Source organism: Cetorhinus maximus, unplaced genomic scaffold, assembly GCF_964194155.1.
Source record: "Cetorhinus maximus unplaced genomic scaffold, sCetMax3.hap1.1 HAP1_SCAFFOLD_930, whole genome shotgun sequence".
NCBI classification, from domain to species: domain Eukaryota; kingdom Metazoa; phylum Chordata; class Chondrichthyes; order Lamniformes; family Cetorhinidae; genus Cetorhinus; species Cetorhinus maximus.
This window is the reverse complement of record NW_027596872.1, coordinates 6166-26991: the sequence shown is the minus strand read 5'-3', so window position 1 is coordinate 26991 and position 20826 is coordinate 6166. Positions and strand designations below refer to the sequence as shown.

Here is a 20826-nt window from a genome sequence, read left to right as displayed (position 1 = left end):
ATGGGATTCCCACCCCATATCCGCATCGTCACCAAGACAGCCTCTTCCCAGCTCTGTAACATCGCCCAGAACCACCCCGGTCTCAGCTTGTCGACTGCTGAAACCCTCGTTCATGTAGTGTAGAGGGATCTTTACTCTGTATTTAACCCCGTGCTGTACCTGTCCTGGGAGTGTTTGATGGGGACGGTGTAGAGGGAGCTTTACTCTGTATCTAACCCCGTGCTGTCCCTGTCCTGGGAGTGTTTGATGGGGACGGTGTAGAGGGAGCTTTACTCTGTATCTAAACCCGTGCTGTACCTGTCCTGGGAGTGTTTGATGAGGATGGTGTAGAGGGAGCTTTACTCTGTATCTAACCCCGTGCTGTACCTGTCCTGTGAGTGTTTGATGGGGACGGTGTAGAGGGAGCTTTACTCTGTATCTAACCCCGTGCTGTCCCTGTCCTGGGAGTGTTTGATGGGTACAGTGTAGAGGGAGCTTTACTCTGTATCTAACTCTCATCCATTGTATAGTTTCTGTTTCCGTTTTCCAGACGATCCGGAGATCTTGTACGCGGAGCTGAATCTTCTTCCTGCCTCAGGGACAACTAAGGTCCGTACAACAGGTCAGTTACAGATATCGTATGTCAGTCGTAAGATACTGATTTGTGCCCAACCTGCTGCACTTTAGTTGTTTCTCAGGTGTGTTGTACATGATGCATTAGGTAGACCTTGATTCTTTTAGTTTCATCTTAAGTTACACCTGAGTCAATATCGTACCTGATCCATCTCCTCTCTGTTTGTTACACCTTAGTTATGTATCTGTTAGATCTTAATTATGGATCTGCTAATCTCTGTTTGAAAATCGAATACCCTCTTCCTAACACAACTGAGCGACACGTCTCTTCCCTGTCATTTACATCTGAGTTACGTTTCCATTGCATCGTAGTTACGTCACAGTTAAGCATGAGTCCTGTCCCTGTTGTACTGTAGTGTGTCACGTGCTGCTTAGTTCCGTGTGTGTTACATCTCAATTGCAGTTAGCTTGCACCACAATCGCACGTCCGTTGCATTTTAGCTGCATTTCTGTTGGACCTCAGCCACGTGACGATCGCACCGTATCTATGTGCCTGTTGTTCCTCGGTTTCCATGCCTGCTCGTTTTGTGTTGCACTTGTTGGAGGAGTAAGTTACATGTCATCTGCCTGGAGCTGGTGAAGGAAGCATTTGAGATGCACCTGGCTATGTTCTAGTTAATCTTGGCGTTCTCCAGAGCTGATTGACATGTCGGTGTGTGTGTTGTTGCTCTGTCGTTGTCCTCTGCTTCCCACCTACGTCACACGTACTGACCAAACTGTCCTCACGTTCTTCATCCCTTCTCACTCCCTCTTTCCGTCTCTCTCCGACACTTGTAGGTGAACAGGAACCAAGTTACGCCCAAGTCAACTTCACTCCACGGAGTCCGCAGCAGAACCAAGGTGACCCTGGATAAAGGTCAGTCATCCTGGGAGTGTGGGGTCAGAGGTCATAATGGTTCAGGGTAGTCGAGGGGAGGGACGTGGTGAAGTGATTCACCTCCCTATCCCTGCAACCTCCTCCAGCCCCTACAACCCTCCCTATCTCTGTAACCTCCTCCAGTGCCTACACCCCTCCCTATCTGTGTAACCTCCTCCAGCCCCTACACTCCTCCCTATCTCTGTAACCTCCTCCAGAGCCGACAACCCTCCCTATCTCTGTAACCGCCTCCAGCCCCTACAACACTCTCTATCTCTGTAACCTCCTCCAGCCCCTACAACACTCCCTATCTCTGTAACCTCCTCCAGTGCCTACACCCCTCCCTATCTCTGTAACCTCCTCCAGTGCCTACACCCCTCCCTATCTCTGTAACCTCCTTCAGCCCCCTACACCTCTCCCTATCTCTGTAACCACCTCCAGCCCCTACAACACTCCCTATCTCTGTAACCTCCTCCAGTGCCTACACCCCTTCCTATCTCTGTAACCTCCTCCAGACCCGACACTCCTCCCGATCTCTGTAACCTCCTCCAGCTCCTACAACCCTCCCTATCTCTGTAACCACCTCCAGCCTCTACACCCCTCCCAATCTCTGTAACCTCCTCCAGCCCCTACACCCCTCCCTATCTCTGTAACCTCCTGCAGCCCCTATAATGCTCCCTATCCCTGTAACCGCCTCCAGCCCCTACAACACTCGCTCTCTGCCTCGGTCCCGCTCTCTGCCTCGGTCCCGCTCTCTGTCTGTCTCTCCATTTTTCTGTCCCTCTCTCCACTCCTTTAAGACGCTCCTTATACCAATCTCTGTGACTGACCTTTTGGTTACCTGTCCCTAATATCTCCCTGTGTGACTCGGTGTTCGATTCTCTTTGACAACTGTCCTGTACCATGCGCTGGGATGTGAAACGAGGGATATAAACGAGTAACGTGGTTGTTGATAAAAACAAAAAACTGCGGATGCTGGAAATCCAAAACAACAACATAAATACCTGAAAAAACTCAGCAGGTCTTGCAGCATCGGCGGAGAAGAGCAAAGTTGACGTTTCGAGTCGTCATGACCCTTCATCAGAACTTAGTAGAAATAGGATAGGGGTGAAATATAAGCTGGTTTAAGGGGCGGTGGAGGGGGGCGTGGGGAAGAAGGGGGTGTGGGGAGGGGGTTGTTGGGACAAGCAAGCAGTGATAGGAGGAGATAACCAAAAGATGTCACAGACAAAAGGAAAATGTGGTGCAAAATGTGGTTGTTGTTTCTCTCGATAAGGGAGGTAGATACGTCACCATTGTCTGTTCCGTGCAGTTACACAGGCTGCTCAACATGGGTCAATCTTCACTTCTCAATTCCAGATAAAACTGGACTGGAAACACCTGGAGGAAGAAGCTCAAAAAAATCTAGACGTCTCATCGTGGTCGGCCTCATTGTCTTAATCTGCAACTTCACAATTATTACAGGTCTCACAGTCCACGGTACGGGGAGGAACATCTCACTGTAACACCACGATACATCCCACACCCCTCACTGTAACACTCTGATACATCCCACACCCCTCACTGTAACACTCTGATATATCCCACACCCCTCACTGTAACACTCTGATATATCCCACACCCCTCACTGTAACACTCTGATATATCCCACACACCCCTCACTGTAACACCCTGATACATCCCACACCCCTCACTGTAACACTCTGATATATCCCACAACCCTCACTGTAACACTCTGATACATCCCACACCCCTCACTGTAACACCCTGATATATCCCACACCCCTCACTGAAACACTGATACATCCCACACCCCTCACTGTAACACTCGGATATATCCCACACCCCTCACTGTAAAACTCCGATATATCCCAAACCCCTCACTGTAACACTCCGATATATCCCACACCCCTCACTGTAACACTCCGATTTTTCCCACACCCCTCACTGTAACACTCTGATATATCCCACACCCCTCACTCTAACATTCTGATATATACCACACCCCTCACTGTAACACTCTGATAGATCCCACACCCCTCATTGTAACACTCTGATATAACCCACACCCCTCACTGTAACACCCTGATACATCACACACCCCTCACTGAAACACTGATACATCCCACACCCCTCACTGTAACACTCAGATATATCCCACACCCCTCACTGTAACACTCCGATGTATCCCAAACCCCTCACTGTAACACTCCGATATATCCCACACCCCTCACTGTAACACTCCGATTTTTCCCACACCCCTCACTGTAACACTCTGATACATCCCACACCCCTCACTCTAACACTCTGATATATCCCACACCCCTCACTGTAACACTCTGATATATCCCACACCCTTCACTGTAACACTCCGAAATACCCCACACCCCTCACTGAAACACTCTGATATATCCCACACCCCTCACTGTAACAGTCTGATATATCCCACACCCCTCACTGTAACACTCTGATATATCTCACACCCCTCACTGTAACACTCTGATATATCTCACACCCCTCACTGTAACACTCTGATATATCCCACACCCCTCACTGTAACACCCTGATATATCTCACACCCCTCACTGTAACACTCTGATATATCCCAAACCCCTCACTGTAACACCCTGATATATCCCACACCCCTCACTGTAACACTCTGATATATCCCACACCTCTCACTGTAACACCCTGAAACATCCCACACCCCTCACTGTAACACCCTGATATATCCCACACCCCTCACTGTAACACTCCGATATAACCCACACCCCTCACTGTAACACTGTTATATCCCACGCTCCTCACTGTAACACCCTGATATATCCCACACCCCTCACTGTAACACTCTGATATACCCCACGCTCCTCACTGTTGCACTCTGATATATCCCACACCCCTCGCTGTAGCACTCTGATATACCCCACACCCCTCACTGTAGCACTCTGATATACCCCACACCCCTCACTGTAACACTCTGATATATGCCACACCCCTCGCTGTAACACTCTGATATAACCCACACTATCTCTCACCCTGACTCTGTCTCTCAGTTCTACAGATGAACAAGGAGTGCGGTGATGCTGACCGCCTGAACCGGACCTTGGCTGTTGCCCCACGGAACGTTACAGAGCTGAATGGAACGTTCCAGAAATTGTCCGAGACGGCGCGATTGCTCTGCCCAATGCTCCGAATCTGTTCAGGAGAGTGGGAGCTGCCGGCCGTACTCCTGCCCCCTCCTGCAACATCCCACGCTCTGCCCCATTGGGATCACCCCCACCCCTTCTCTCCCCTGCCCCCCACCCGCTGTCTCCCCACCCCCACCCCCACCCCCACCCCCACCCCCTGTCTCCACACCCCCACCCCCTGTCTCCACACCCCCACCCCCTGTCTCCCCACCCCCACACCCTGTCTCCACACCCCCACCCCCTGTCTCCCCACCCCCACACCCTGTCTCCCCACCCCCACCCCCACCCCCACCCCCACCCCCTGTCTTCCCACCCCCACCCCCTGTCTCCACACCCCCACCCCCTGTCTCCCCACCCCCACCCCCACCCCCTGACTCCCCACCCCCACACCCTGTCTCCCCACCCCCACCCCCTGTCTCCCCACCCCCGCCCTCCCCATCCTTCAGTCAAGGCCTTAATCTCCAAGCGGTGGAAGTCCGCACTATCCTGGCCTCTGCCTCCCGGAGTTTGGGACAGGCGAGGGGATGAATCGATCGGGGGGGTGGGGTCTGTCCGACAGATTGAAGGGATTGGATAAGGTGCAGGCGGGCCATCCAAGCTCGAAGCCTGAGTCCTACAGGTGAAACCACGGCGACCGGATCCGAGGCGTTGAAAGCAATAAAGAGATTCGATTGGGTCGATGGAGAGAAACTATTTCCTCTGATCCGGTGGGTTGTGGGGGAGCCGGGGAGGGGGAGTCGAGAACAACGGGGAAGGTGGTTAAAATTCGAGCCAGGACGTTCAGGGGGGACATCAGGAAACACCACTTTACACAAAGGGGAGCGGAAATCAGGAACACTCCCCCCCACCCCCGAAATAAACTGTGGGGCCGGAGGTCAAAGGGAATCGTCAAAACTGAGATTGAGGGATCGTTGTTGGGGATGGAGGGTCACGGAACCGAGGGAGTTAAGGTACAGAGCAGATCCAAAAGAATGGTGTAAAATGCTCGAGAGGGGCTGAATGGCCTCCTCCTGTTCCTGTGTAACAGGCTCGAGAGGGGCTGAATGGCCTCCTCCTGTTCCTCTGTTCCAGGCTCGAGAGGGGCTGAATGACCTCCTCCTGTTCCTGTGTATCAGGCTCGAGAGGGGCTGAATGGCCTCCTCCTGTTCCTTATGCCCCGATATATTTCTCTGAATTAAGTCTGTATAATTTTGCAGAGTCTCTCTGTCCGAACAGCTGGAAAGTTCATAATCATCATTGCTATAGATTCTCAACGGAGAGCAAGGAGTGGAACTCGGCAAAAGTACATTGTGAATCCCTAAGTTCACACCTCATCATCATAAATACAGAACAGGAACAGGTGAGAATGACAGACGCATCTGTCAGAATGAGATAGAGAGAGAATATCCCTCTACACTGTCCCCATCAAACACTCCCAGGACAGGTACAGCACAGGGTTAGATACAGAGTAAAGCTCCCTCTACACTGTCCCCATCAAACATTCCCAGGACAGGTACAGCACAGGGTTAGATACAGAGTAAAGCTCACTCTACACTGTCCCCATCAAACACTCCCAGGACAGGGACAGCACAGGGTTAGATACAGAGTAAAGCTCCCTCTACACTGTCCCCATCAAACATTCCCAGGACAGGTACAGCACAGGGTTAGATACAGAGTAAAGCTCCCTCTACACTGTCCCCATCAAACACTCCCAGGACAGGTACAGCACAAGGTTAGATACAGAGTAAAGCTCCCTCTACATCGTCCCCATCAAACACTCCCAGGACAGGTACAGCACAAGGTTAGATACAGAGTAAAGCTCCCTCTACACCCTCCCCATCAAACACTCTCAGGACAGGTACAGCACGGTGTTAGGTACAGAGTAAAGGTCCCTCTACACAGTCCCCAGCAAACACTCCCAGGACAGGTACAGCACAGGGTTAGATACAGAGTAAAGCTCCCTCTACACTGTCCCCATCAAACACTCCCAGGACAGGTACAGCACGGGGTTAGATACAGAGTAAAGCTCCCTCCACACTGTCCCCATCAAACATTCCCAGGACAGGTACAGCACGGGGTTAGATACAGAGTAAAGCTCCCTCTACACTGTCCCCATCAAACACTCCCAGGACAGGTATAGCACGGGGTCAGATAAAGAGTAATGCTCCCTCTACACTACATGAACGAGGGTTTCAGTAGTCGATGAGCTGAGACCGGGGTGGTTCTGGGTGATGTTACGGAGTTGGGAAGAGGCCGCCATGGTGACGATGTGGATATGGGGTGGGAATCCCATCTCCAGGTTAAACACAACCCCAGGGTTGTGAACAGTCTGGTTCAGACTCAGATAGTTCCCAGGATGGAGTCGGTAACTCAGGAATGGAGTTTGGAACAGAGACGGAAAACAACAGCTTCAGTCTTCCCGATATTTAATCAGATGGAATGAGGGAGAATTTCCTGAGAAAGGGTTTGGGGCATTTTGTGTATCAGTTGTGTGTGCGTGTTTGTGTGAGTTAAGGCAGTCATACTAACTGAACACATTCCATCATTGTATCTGCTGCAGAATTTCATAAAGAAATCTATCGAGAACAATCCTGGGGATTACTGGATCGGATTAACAGATCGAGAGAGTGAAGGAAACTGGAAATGGGTGGATGGGAACCCAGTGAGGTGAGTCCCAGCGTCGCATGGAGAGAGAGACCAGGACAAGGGGATTAGTTTGGGATTGATACAGGGCTATGGGGAGAGAGTGGGACAGTGGGATTAGTTTGGGATTGATACAGGGCTATGGGGAGAGAGTGGGGCAGTGGGATTAGTTTGGGATTGATACAGGGCTATGGGGAGAGAGCGGGACAGTGGGATTAGTTTGGGGTTGATACAGGGCTATGGGGAGAGAGCGGGACAGTGGGATTAGTTTGGGATTGATACAGGGCTATGGGGAGAGAGCGGGGCAGTGGGATTAGTTTGGGGATTGATGCAGGGCTATGGGGAGAGAGCGGGACAGTGGGATTAGTTTGGGGATTGATGCAGGGCTATGGGGAGAGAGCGGGACAGTGGGATTAGTTTGGGGATTGATACAGGGCTATGGGGAGAGAGCGGGAAAGTGGGATTAGTTTGGGATTTGTACAGGGCTGCTGGCAACTTGTTGAGTCTGTACAGGAATGTGTTGGATTTTTATCGGTATTTTTTATTTCCTCATTTCCCAGTTTTACCCGATGGGAGCAGGGTCAAGCGAATAATCTATTATTATGAAGACTGCGCTATTTTCAGAACCAGTGACTGGAATGATGTCTGTTGCACCCGTTACTTCCATTTCATCTGTGAGAAAAGGGCACTGCCCTGCGTCGAGGCAGCTGATATTGAGAAATATTGTTCCTGAAGAGAGAGTGGGACACAGAACGAGAGTGTCAGGATTGTCCAAAGATCCCCAGCCCCTCCTCCCTTACCCACAATCCCCGACTGCCCGAGGCCACGTCCGAATGATGGAAGTTCATCTGTTCCTCCTCTCCCCCAGGAGGAGCCCCCTGCAGCGCCACCAGTGGTAGGAGGCAGGAATGACAGCGTGACGGTTGACATTGGAAAACCCCATTATAAGTCCAGACAGTAATCCGGTGAAATGTTACAGGCCGGAAGTCCTGCATTTCTCTAGCACCTTTCACGAACTCAGGAGATCCCCAATGTGCTTTTGCAGCCAATGAACTTTGCAGCCAAAAACTTTGTTTTCATAGTTGTCATGTCCAAAACGAGGCACTGAAATTGCGTGCAGTAAGCTCCCACTGGACTCAGGATTGAACTCGTTCACATCGGAAATAACCTTTGGACATTTTCTTCTCCGACTTTGGAAATCATGTGAACTAATTTTCATCTCCGTGGTTCTTGTACTGTTACTATCCATAGTTGTAAAAGTTTCCTTTTTCTGTCCTCCATTACTCTGTGTTTGAGTGTGTGTGTGTGTGTGTATGTGTGTGTGTGCATGCACGCACGGGGGGTGGGGGTGTGTGTATGTGCATCTGTGTGTGTGTATGTCTGTGCATGTACATCTGTGTTTCTTTGTCTCTGTGTGTGCGCATTTGTGCTTGTGGGCATGTGTGTGTGCAAGTGTGTGTGCATGTGTTTGTGTGTGTGCATGTGTGTGTGCATGTGTTTGTGTGTGTGCATGTGTTTGTGTGTGTGAATGTGTGTGTGTGTGAATGTGTGTGTGTGTATGCGTGTGAGTTTGTGAGTGTTTGTGTGTGTGAGAGAGAGCTTTAGAGTGTGTGTGTGGCCCAGAGTGTGACATTATGAACACTCCTTCCACGGGTTTTAAATGTAAATAAACTAACCCGAGTTGATCACAATGTGAGTTTGCTGTGAGTGATTAGTAAAGTGGATCAGACACACTGAGGGTTTGGGAAAACACACCACAACACACTTCACAAAGAATTCAAAACACCTTCTGCGTACGAACAGTTGGTGAGAGACAGAAGTACAGTGTGCCTGTCCCTCGCCTGTCCAGAACAGTTCGTTCTGAGGAACCTACCAACTCAGACACATGTACAAGATCTCCAACTTTGTAATACTGCTCCTAAATTCTCAATTCCTTCATACACCAGCCTACGTACTTTTGCTGTAACCATTCCTCTCCCGACGCTCTGTTATGATGCAGCAGATGATGTGTGCCAGGCGGATCAAATCTACGAGGGAATCCTGATCATGTGGTCACAACTGTTTTGCAATTTATATTTTAATTCGAGATGCCTGCCCTGAATTCAGTAATAATAAGTCCACCAAGACTCGAGAGATTTTTTTACTAACCTAAATTAAACATTCATTAACAAAAGAAATGATTGTAAGCACATACACGGGTCGACAAATTACTACTGTAATAACTCCAAAAAGCCCCTAATTAATCGAGCTTCCAGCTACACCCCCATTAAGGCAACAGGAAAAATCAATTAGACTTTCAAACAGATCCAGGCAAATCATGACAATACGCTGGACAGTAGAATCCAAAGTGTGTTTTTCCCAGCTTCAGTTTCTGTAGACAGCAGCTTAATGCTGGAGGCTTTCACACTTCTGGTAGATCTTGCAATGCCTTTCTCTGTGACACACAGCTTCTTCTCCTTTATACACGTTTATCCCTTTTAATGTAAATCCCATTGTTCCCAAAAGTCTTTGGATCTTTACCTTTCTCATAATATAAATCTCTTTATGGTGCTAATACTATCAGTAACCATAGGGAAAAATAAACACACTGCTTGGCCTCGCTTCTCTGGCAAGGCGTGCACGTCTCTTTGAAATTCAAACTACTCTTATTTATCTAAAAATGCAAATTCTCCTCACCGCACATTCTAAAACTTCAGCCATGTTTACCTATTGAGCATTTCAAACTGAGCTTCTTTTCATGAATCTCAGCCTCCAGACCAGCTGTCTCCAAGCCGATTAAACACAGAGAAACTGTCCAAACCCCACTATTCACCTACTTTTACAATAAATCACAATAACATTCTGAGAATGATTATATTGCCATAACAGCTCTTTGCCGGTGTCTCCGAGTTTTTATTTATTGGTTCACGGGTTGTGGACACCCCTGGCTTGGCCAGCATTTATGCCCATCCCTAATCGCACTTGCTCAGAGGGCATTTAAGGGTCTACCCCATTGCTCTGGGTTTGATGGGGGTGGTCTGCATCTCGAAACTTACAAATTACAAAAATGGGTTGTAACAGTTGTTTCAAGTTTCCGTCTGGGATTTGAATTTGAAGCCCTCGGCCTTTACCCTTGGCTGTGACATAATAAGGTTACATTCAGATCGGACATGGTCTTACTGAATGGTGGGGCAGGTACAACGGGCTGAATGGCCTCCTGCTGCTCCTGGTTCCTATGTTCACATGTTCGTATGGACGTACCTACACTCACTGCCTGGTCAGTGAAGGCAAGGCCTGACCTCAATGCTCACCGGGAGGACCAATGGGAAGAAAAACCTTCCACTTTGGAATAAAATGACAAGTGATATTTGCTGCCAGGTTATTGGTTAGTGTTTCCAGGAGGGTTCAGAGGATCATTCAGTCTGTGTGTGTGTCAGTGTCTGTGTGTGTGAGTGTGTGTCTGTGTGTGTGTCAGTGTCTGAGTGTGTGTCAGTGTCTGAGTGTGTGTGTCTGAGTGTGTGTCAGTGTGTGTGTCAGTGTGTGTGTGTGAGTGTCTGTGTGTGTGTCAGTGTGAGTGTGTATCAGTGTGTGTGTGTGTGTCAGTGTGTGTGTAAATGTGTGGGTGTGTGAGTGTGTGTCAGTGTCTGTGTGTGTGAGTGTCTGAGTGTGTGTCAGTTTGTGTGTGTGTCAGTGTGTGCATGTGAGTGTGTGTGTGTCTGAGTGTGTGAGTGTGAGTGTGTGTCAGTGTCTGAGTGTGTGTGTGTGTGCGTGTGAGTGTGTGTCAGTGTCTGAGTGTGTGTGTCTGAGTGTGTGTCAGTGTGTGTGTCAGTGTGTGTGTGTGAGTGTCTGTGTGTGTGTCAGTGTGAGTGTGTATCAGTGTGTGTGTGTGTGTCAGTGTGTGTGTGAATGTGTGGATGTGTGAGTGTGTGTCAGTGTCTGTGTGTGTGAGTGTCTGAGTGTGTGTCAGTTTGTGTGTGTGTCAGTGTGTGCGTGTGAGTGTGTGTGTGTCTGAGTGTGTGAGTGTGAGTGTGTGTCAGTGTCTGAGTGTGTGTGTGTGTGCGTGTGAGTGTGTGTCAGTGTCTGAGTGTGTCTGTGTGTGTGTCAGTGTCTGAGTGTGTGAGTGTCTGTGTGTGTGTCAGTGTCTGTGTGTGTGAGTGTGTGTCAGTGTGTGTTGGTGTGTGCGCGTGTGAGTGTGTGTCAGTGTCTGTGTGTGTGTGTGTGTGAGTGTATGAGTGTGAGTGTGTGTCAGTGTGTGTGGGTGTGTGTGAGTGTGTGTCAGTGTCTGTGTGTATGAGTGTGAGTGTATGGGTGTGTGTGTATGTGTGGGTGTGTGCGCGTGTGAGTGTGTGTCAGTGTCTGTGTGTGTTGGTGTGTGAGTGTATAGACCTTTTCCAGTTACAACAAGCAGTCTAGAGGCTTGTGAAATGATTTTGAATTCTGCTGATGTTCCCTGAAGCCATGTTGGCTCTCCCTATGCTTGGCAGAAATGTAAAGCCTTCGGCAGCTGCTGTACATGGTTAACTGAACCACTTTGTCACACAGGTCTAAGGGGAAGTGGCATTACAAAAATGAAGAAAATAGAAACAGTTTTGAGGAAGTTTACGCCCTGACATCGAGTCTGAGGAAAGATTGAGACACATCTGAGAGAGAGAGAGAATCAGACAGGACAGGAACGGAGGAGAGAGACCCCCTCAGACACAAACCATGGAGCAGGACAGCGACTACATGAATATAAGACACATCAAAAACAACACGACAGCCCCCAGTGAACGTAGGTTAAACTGTTCAATGGAGAGAGAGAGAGAATTAAAAAGAGGGACAGCGAGATAGAGAGAGACAGAGAGAGGTGGAGATGGAGAAACAGAAAGAGAAAAAGAGCAAGAATGAGAGAGAGGTCAACAAGAATGAGAGAGAGATTGAAAGAGAGAGTGAGAGAGACACATGCATAGAGAGAGAGAGGGAAAAACAGAAAGAGAGAATAAGAGAGACAGAGAGTCAGAAAGTGAGATAGAGTGTTTGGTAAAGATAGTACATGGGAAGCTTTACGCTGTATCTAACCCCGTGCTGTACCTGTCCTGCGAGTGTTTGATGGGGACAGTGTAGAGGGAGCTTTACTCTGTATCTAACCCCGTGCTGTACCTGTTCTGGGAGTGTTTGATGGGGACAGTGTAGAGGGAGCTTTACGCTGTATCTAACCCCGTGCTGTACCTGTCCTGGGGGTGTTTGATGGGGACAGTGTAGAGGGAGCTTTACTCTGTATCTAACCCCGTGCTGTACCTGTCCTGGGAGTGTTTGATGGGGACGGTGTAGAGGGAGCTTTACTCTGTATCTAACCCCGTGCTGTACCTGTCCTTGGAGTGTTTGATGGGGACGGTGTAGAGGGAGCTTTACTCTGTATCTAACCCCGTGCTGTACCTATCCTGGGAGTGTTTGATGGGGACGGTGTAGAGGGAGCTTTACTCTGTATCTAACCCCGTGCTGTACCTGCCCTGGGAGTGTTTGATGGGGACAGTGTAGAGGGAGCTTTACTCTGCATCTAACCCCGTGCTGTCCCTGCCCTGGGAGTGTTTGATGGGGACAGTGTAGAGAAAGCTTTACTCTGTATCTAACCCCGTGCTGTACCTGCCCTGGGAGTGTTTGATGGGGAAAGTGTAGAGGGAGCTTTACTCTGTATCTAACCCCAGGCTGTACATGTCCTGTGATTGTTTGATGTGGACAATGTAAAGGGAGCTTTACTCTGTATTTAACCCCGTGCTGTACCTGTCCTGGGAGTGTTTGATGGGGCAGTGTAGAGGGAGCTTTACATTGTATCTAACCCCGTGCTGTCCCTGTCCTGGGAGTGGTTGATGGGGTTGGTGTAGAGGGTGCTTTACTCTATATCTAACCCTAGGCTGTACCTGTCCTGGGAGTGTTTGATGGGGACAGTGTAGAGGGAGCTTTACTCTGTATCTAACCCCGTGCTGTACCTGTCCTGGGAGTGTTTGATGGGGACAGTGTAGAGGGAGCTTTACTCTGTATCTATGTTTATCCCCAGAAGCCTTGAGCTGCCTGGGCCCTGTGATGCAGAGAACTCTCGCTAAACCTCTCCTCCTATATATCTGACTCTCACTCTCTGTCTCTCTCCATTTCTCTCCCTCTTTATCCGGCTCTCTCTCTCTCTGTCTGTCTCTCTCTCTCGCTACCCTCCTTAAGACGCTCCTTGTACCGATCTCTGTGTCTGTGCTTTTGGTTTCCTGTCCCTAATATCTCCCTGTGTGACTCGGTCTTCGATTCTCTTTGATAACGCTCCTGTACCGTGTGCTGGGATGTGAAACGAGGGATATAAACGAGTAACGTGGTTGTTGTTTCTCTCAATAAGGGAGGTTGATACGTCACCATTGTCTGTTCCGTGCAGTTACACAGGCTGCTCAACGTGGGTCAATCTTTACTTCTCTATTCCAGGTAAAACTGGGCAGGAAACAGCTGGAGGAAGAAGATCAATAACGTCAACAAATCTTGGCATCGCCTGCCTCACTGTCTTAATCATCAGTTTGGCTATTGCAATAGGGCTGGGAGTCCCAGGTAGGAAGCTGAACCTCACATTGAACCTGTTACAGAGAGTGAACGGAGGCAATACTGAACTGCTTTATTTTCTCACCCTCTGTCCGTAAGCAGGGGTGTTTTCATGTTGGAAATAGGCTGTGGTGCGTTTACCCAAACCCTCAGGTTGTGAGGTCAGATTTTAAGGGAGAAGCAGCAACATCTCTCTAGGTTTAAATCAGCAGCGTAGTTTATTCATACATTCAAACCCGGGGGGGGGGGTCATCACAACTTCATACACACACATAAGCACATAACAGGAGCATAGGAAAAAGCTTTTTTACAGCTTTCAATAACTTAATCGAAGTTGTTTGGTTGAAGAAGGGCCACTTTTCAAATAAAGCAAAAGCAAAAGTTTACGATCCCTTTCAAACACGACACAGCCAATGATATATCCTACACCCCTCACTGTAACACTCTGATATATCCCACACCCCTCACTGTAACACTCTGATATATCCCACACCCCTCACTGGAACACTCTGATATATCCCACATACCTCACTGTAAATCTCTGATATATCCCACATCCCACAATGTCACACTCTGCTATATCCCACACCCCTCACTGTAACACATTAATATATACCACACGCCCCACTGTAACACACTGATATATCCCACACCCCTCGCTGTAACATTTTGAAATATCCCACACCCCTGACTGTAACACTCTGATATATCCCACACACCTCACTGTAACACACTCTGATATATCCCACATCCCTCACTGCAACACTCTGATATATCCCACACTCCTCACAGCAACACTGTGATATACCCCACATCCCTCACGGTAACACTGTGATGTACCCCACACCCCTCACTGTAACACTCTGATATATCCCACACCCCTCACTGTAACACTCTGATATATCCCACACCCCTCACTGTAACACTCTGATATATCCTGCAGACCTCACTGTAAATCTCTGATATATCCCACACCCCACATTGTAACACTCTGATATATCCCACACCCCTCACTGTAATACTCTGATATATCCCACCCCCCTCTCTGAAACACTCAGATATATCCCACACCACTCACTGTAACACTGATATATCCCACACCCTCACTGTAACACTCTGATATATCCCACACCCCTCACTGTAATACTCTGATATATCCCACACCCCTCACTGAAACACTCTGATATATCCCACACCCCTCACTGTAACACTGATATATCCCACACCCTCACTGTAACACTCTGATAGATCCCACACCCCTCTCTGTAACACTCTGATATAACCCACACCCCTCACTGTAACACTCTGATATATCCCACACCCCTCACTGTAACACTCTGATATATCCCACACCCCTCACTGTAACACTCTGATATATTCCACACCCCTCACTGTAACACTCTGATATATCCCTCAACCCTCACTGTAACACACTGATATATCCCGCATACCTCACTGTTACACTCTGATATATCCCACATCCCACAATGTCACACTCTGATATATCCCACACCCCTCACTGTAACACATTAATATATACCACCCGCCCCACTGTAACACACTGATATATCCCACACCCCTCGCTGTAACATTTTGAAATATCCCACACCCCTGACTGTAACACTCTGATATATCCCACACACCTCACTATTACATGCAGATATAACCCACACCCCTCACTGTAACACACTGATATATCCCACACTCCTCACTGCAACACTCTGATATATCCCATATCCCTCACTTTAAGTCTCTGATATATCCCACACCACTCACTGCAACACTCTGATATATCCCACACCCCTCACGGCAACACTGTGATATACCCCACATCCCTCACGGTAACACTGTGATGTACCCCACACCCCTCACTGTAACACTCTGATATATCCCACACCCCTGACTGTAACACTCTGATATATCCCACACCCCGCACGGTTACAGTCTGGTATATATACCACACCTCACTGTAACACCCTGATATATCCCACACCCCTCGCTGCAACACTCTGATATACCTCACACGCCCACTGTAGCTTTGTGGTATATCACAGATCACTCACTTTAACATTGCAATATATCCCGCCCGCCTCTCAGTAACATTGTGATATATCCCATACCCAAGACTTTACCTCTGTGATATATCACACACTCCTCACTGTAACACTCTGATATGTCCCATTCCCCTCACTGCAACACTCTGGTATATCCCACACCCCTCACAGTTACAGTCTGGTATATAACCCACACCTCACTGTAACACCCTGATATATCCCACACCCCTCGCTGCAACACTCTGATATACCTCACACACCCACTGTAGCTTTGTGGTATATCACAGATCACTCACTTTAACACTGCAATATATCCCACCCGCCTGTCTGTAACATTGTGATATATCCCATACCCATGACTTTACCTCTGTGAGAAATCACACACTCCTCATTGTAACATTCAGATATATCGCAGACACCTCACTGTAACACCCTGATATATCCCACAACCCTCACTGTAACACCCTGATATATCCCACACCCCTCACAGTTGCAGTCTGGTATATAACCCACAACACACTGTAACACCCTGATGTATCCCACACTCCTCACGGTAACACCCTGATGTATCCCACACCCCTCACGGTAACACCCTGATGTATCCCACACCCCTCACGGTAACACCCCGATGTACCCCACACCCCTCACGGTAACACCCCGATGTACCCCACACCCCTCACGGTAACACCCCGATGTACCCCACACCCCTCACGGTAACACCCCGATGTACCCCACACCCCTCACGGTAACACCCCGATGTACCCCACACCCCTCACGGTAACACCCCGATGTACCCCACACCCCTCACGGTAACACCCCGATGTACCCCACACCCCTCACGGTAACACCCCGATGTACCCCACACCCCTCACGGTAACACCCCGATGTACCCCACACCCCTCACGGTAACACCCCGATGTACCCCACACCCCTCACGGTAACACCCCGATGTACCCCACACCCCTCACGGTAACACCCCGATGTACCCCACACCCCTCACGGTAACACCCCGATGTACCCCACACCCCTCACGGTAACACCCCGATGTACCCCACACCCCTCACGGTAACACCCCGATGTACCCCTCGCCCCTCACGGTAACACCCCGATGTACCCCACGCCCCTCACGGTAACACCCCGATGTACCCCACGCCCCTCACGGTAACACCCCGATGTACCCCACGCCCCTCACGGTAACACCCCGATGTACCCCACGCCCCTCACGGTAACACCCCGATGTACCCCACGCCCCTCACGGTAACACCCCGATGTACCCCACGCCCCTCACGGTAACACCCCGATGTACCCCACGCCCCTCACGGTAACACCCCGATGTACCCCACGCCCCTCACGGTAACACCCCGATGTATCCCACGCCCCTCACTGTAACACTCCGATGTATCCCACGCCCCTCACTGTAACACTCCGATGTATCCCACGCCCCTCACTGTAACACTCCGATGTATCCCACGCCCCTCACTGTAACACTCTGATATATCCCACGCCCCTCACTGTAACACTCTGATATATCGCACACCCCTCACTGTAACACTCTGATATATCCCACACCCCTCACTGTAACACTCTGATATATCCCACACCCCTCACTGTAACACTCTGATATATCCCACACCCCTCACTGTAACACTCTGATATATCCCACACCCCTCACTGTAACACCCTGATATATCCCACATCCACATCACTCACTCCAGCTCTGTTGTGACATAGACAGGTGTAGGAGTGGGCAGGTAGGGGATTGACAACGTTTGACACAGAGAAGTGTGAAGTGATTGATTTTGGCTGGAAGAATATGTAGAGTCAGGTTCAATCGAGGCATTCAAGGGCGCATTGGATATTTATTTGAACAGATATAATGTGCAGGGGTACAGGGGGGAAAAGGCAGGGCGATGGCACTGGGTCCTAACGCTCATTCGGAGAGCCAGTGCGGACAAATGGCCTCCTTCTGTGCGGTTCAGACCCTGTGGTCCTTTAATCCTGTGAGTTCTGTGACCCTGTGATTCTCTCAGTCCTACAGATGGACAAGAACATGACGGGGCTGAACGGAAAGATCCAGAACATGTCCGAGACCCTTGAAAAGATGCTCCGGAACCTCAGATCCCTCTGCACCATTCTCCGAAACTGCTCGGGTGAGTTGGTGCTGAATGGGCCTCCACCTGCTCCCATGTAACAGGCTCGAGAGGTGCTGAATGGCCTCATCCTGTTCCTGTGTAACAAGCTTGAGAGGGGCTGAATGGCCTCCTCCTGTTCCCGTGTAACAGGCTCGAGAGGTGCCTAATAGCCTCATCCTTTTCCTGTGTAATAGGCTCGAGAGGCGCTGAATGGGATCCTCCTGTTCCTGTGTAACAAGCTCGAGAGGGGCTGAATGGCCTCCTCCTGTTCCTAATGTCCTGATGTATTTCTCAGAACTAAGTCTTCATAAATTTGCAGAGTCTCTCTGTCCTAGCGGCTGGAAAGTTCATAATCATCATTGCTATAGATTGTCAACGAAGAGCAAGGAATGGAACTCGGCAATAGTACAATGTGAATCCCGAACTTCACACCTCATCATCATAAATACAGAACAGGAACAGGTGAGAATGACAGACGCATCTGTCAGAATGAGATAGAGAGAGAATATCGCTCTGCACCGTCCCCATCAAACACTCCCAGGACAGGTACAGCACGGGGGTAGATACAGAGTAAAGCTCCCTCTACACTGTCCCCATCAAACACTCCCAGGACAGGTACAGCACGGGGGTAGATACAGAGTAAAGCTCCCTCTACACTGTCCCCATCAAACACTCCCAGGACAGGTACAGCACGGGGTTAGATACAGAGTAAAGTTCCCTCTACACCGTCCCCATCAAACACTCCCAGGACAGGTACAGCACGGGGTTAGATACAGAGTAAAGCTCCCTCTACAGTGTCCCCATCACACACTCCCAGGACAGGTACAGTGCGGGGTTAGACTCAGAGTAAAGCTCCCTATACACTGTCCCCATCAAACACTCCCAGGACAGGTACAGCACGGGGTTAGATACAGAGTAAAGCTCCCTCTACACTGTCCCCATCAAACAATCCCAGGACAGGTACAGCACGGGGTTAGATGCAGAGTAAAACTCCATCTACACCATCTCCATCAAACACTCCCAGGACAGGTACAGCCTGGGGTTACAGATTATAGCTCCCTCTACACTGTCCACATCAAACAATCCCAGGACAAGAATAGAACGGGGTTAGATACAGATTAAAGCACCCTCTACACCGTCCCCAACAAACACTCCCAGGACAGGTACAGCACAGGGTTAGATACAGAGTAAAGCTCCCTCTACACTGTCCCCATCAAACACTCCCAGGACAGGTACAGCACAGGGTTAGATACAGAGTAAAGCTCCCTCTACACTGTCCCCATCAAACACTCCCAGGACAAGTACAGCACGGGGTTAGATACAGAGTAAAGCTCCCTCTACACCGTCCCCTTCAAACACTCCCAGGACAGGTACAGCACGGGGTTAGATACAGAGTAAAGCTCTCTCTTCACTACATGGACGAGGGTTCCAGCAGTCGATGAGCTGAGCCCGGGGTGGTTCTGGGCGATGTTACGGAGTTGGGAAGAGGCCGTCTTGGTGACAATGAGGATATGAGGTGGGAATCCCATCTCCAGGTTAAACACGACCCCGGTTTGTGAACAGTCTGGTTCAGACTCAGAGAGTTCCCAGGACGGAGTCGGTAACTCGGGAATGGAGTTTGGAACAGAGACGGAAAACAGCGGCTTCAGTCTTCCCGATATTTAATCAGAGGGAATGAGGGAGAATTTCCTTAGAAAGGGTTTGGTGTATTTTGGGTATCAGTTGTGTGTGTGAGTGAGTCAGTGTATCCCTGTGTGTGTGTGTGTGTGAGAGTGTGTCGGTGTGTGTGTGTGTGTGTCTGTGTCACTGTGAATTAAGGCCGTAAAACCAACTGCTCACACCCCATCATTGTATCCACTGCAGAATTTCATAGAGAAATCTATCGAGAACAATCCTCGGGATTACTGGATCGGACTAACAGGTCGAGAGAGTGAAGGAAACTGGAAATGGGTGGATGGGAGCCCAGTGAGGTGAGTCCCAGCGTCGCATGGAGAGAGCGGGACAGTGGGATTAGATTGGGATTGATACAGGGCTATGGGGTGAGAGCGGGGCAGTGGGATTAGTTTGGGATTTGTACAGGGCTATGGGGAGAGAGCGGGACAGTGGGATTAGTTTGGGATTTGTACAGGGCTATGGGGAGAGAGCGGGACAGTGGGATTAGTTTGGGGATTGATACAGGGCTATGGGGATAGAGTGGGGCAGTGGGATTAGTTTGGGATTGATACATGGCTATGGGGAGAGAGTGGGACAGTGGGATTAGTTTGGGATTTGTACCAGGCTGTAGGAATCTTGTTGATTCTGTGCAGAATGTGGTGGATTTTTATCGGTATTTTATATTTCCCCAATTCCCAGTTTTACTCGATGGGAGCAGGGTGAACCGAATAATGGGAGTGGTAATGAAAACTGTGCCATCATCAGAATAAACGGCTGGAATGATGTCAGTTGTACCGATCGCCTCTCTTTCATCTGTGAGAAAAGGGCACTGCCCTGCGTCGAGGCAGCTGATATTGAGAAATATTGTTCCTGAAGAGAGACTGGGACACAGAACGAGGGTGTCAGGATTGTCCAAAGATCCCCAGCCCCTCCTCCCTTCCCCACAATCCCCGACTGCCCGAGGCCACGTCCGTAAGGTGAAAGTTCATCTGTTCCCCTTCTCCCCCAGGAGAAGCCTCCTGCAGCGCCACCAGTGGTAGGAGGGGTGGAATGACAGTGTGACGGTTGACATTGGAAAACCCCATTATAAATCCAGGCAGGAATCCGACAAAATGTTACAGGACAGAAGCCCTGCATTTCTCTAGCACCTTTCACTAACTCAGGAGATCCCCAATGTA

At 49.5% G+C, this 20826-nt stretch overlaps 1 pseudogene across 1 annotated transcript in view; it reads left to right on the top strand.

The window, feature by feature from the left end:
• LOC144675280 (C-type lectin domain family 17, member A-like) overlaps positions 1-20536 on the top strand; it is a 96536-nt pseudogene extending 76000 nt beyond the window's left edge. Inside the window, exons 2-8 of the transcript XR_013574914.1 lie at positions 530-601; positions 1390-1468; positions 2828-2947; positions 4522-4675; positions 5836-5995; positions 7208-7302; positions 20348-20536. The product of XR_013574914.1 is annotated as a C-type lectin domain family 17, member A-like (transcript). The remainder of the gene's footprint in view (positions 1-529; positions 602-1389; positions 1469-2827; positions 2948-4521; positions 4676-5835; positions 5996-7207; positions 7303-20347) is intronic.
• The last annotated feature ends 290 nt before the right edge of the window (positions 20537-20826 follow it).